The sequence below is a fragment of the Sceloporus undulatus genome, chromosome 6 (assembly GCF_019175285.1).
Source record: "Sceloporus undulatus isolate JIND9_A2432 ecotype Alabama chromosome 6, SceUnd_v1.1, whole genome shotgun sequence".
NCBI lineage: Eukaryota > Metazoa > Chordata > Lepidosauria > Squamata > Phrynosomatidae > Sceloporus > Sceloporus undulatus.
This window is the reverse complement of record NC_056527.1, coordinates 81,542,605-81,543,726: the sequence shown is the minus strand read 5'-3', so window position 1 is coordinate 81,543,726 and position 1,122 is coordinate 81,542,605.

Sequence of the window (1,122 nt, the reverse complement as noted above, 5' to 3'; positions counted from 1 at the left end):
GCCCATAGAGAAGCATTGGAGGATACTTGCCCATAGGGAAGCATTGGCGGATACTTGCCCATAGGGAAGCATTGGAGGATACTTGCCCATAGGGAAGCATTGGAGGATACTTGCCCATAGGGAAGCATTGGAGGATACTTGCCCATAGGGAAGCATTGGAGGATACTTGCCCATAGAGAAGCATTGGAGGATACTTGCCCATAGGGAAGCATTAAAGGATACTTGCCCATAGAGAAGCATTGGAGGATACTTGCCCATAGGGAAGCATTAAAGGATACTTGCCCATAGAGAAGCATTGGAAGATACTTGCCCATAGAGAAGCATTAAAGGATACTTGCCCACAGCGAAGCATTAACGGATACTTGCCCATAGAGAAGCATTGGAAGATACTTGCCCATAGAGAAGCATTAACGGATACTTGCCCATAGAGAAGCATTAAAGGATACGTACTTGCTCATAGGGAAGCATTGGAGGATACTTGCTCATAGAGAAGCATTAAAGGATACTTGCTCATAGGGAAGCATTGGAGGATACTTGCTCTTAGAGAAGCATTAAAGGATACTTGCCCATAGAGAAGCATTGGACGATACTTGCCCATAGAGAAATATTGGGTGCTTTTTTTGGGCTTCTGCCTCTTCTCCTCTTTCCACACTTTTGCCCCCATCCCCATGATCACCATCACCCCAGGCAGTCTGAATGGCTCTGAACTCTGCACATGTTCAGGGAAGAGCACTCTGCCACCTGGGGTCCAGGAAAAGCCTAGCTCCCAATCCATTGAGGAACATAGAATCATAGAAGAGTTGGAAGAGAGCTCAAGAGCCATCCCCTGCCATTGCATAGGGAAGATGACTGGGTGTCCACCTTTTCCAGGACACATCCTTCTGTCCAGAAGGAATTCCAAAACATCCCCCATTTGGAGCATGACTAAGAAGCATGGATTTACACATATAGGAGTGTTTTTAGGTTTGATTTGGTCATGTCCTCCATTTCTTGAACATCATTTTGTGGTGCCCTGTCCTCCTTTGCAGTTATTACTTCTGGTCACCCTGCTTCTGTCCCCACTTTTGCCCCCACCATATTTTAAAGGAAGGAAGTGGTAAAACTACCTCTGAGTATTCCTTG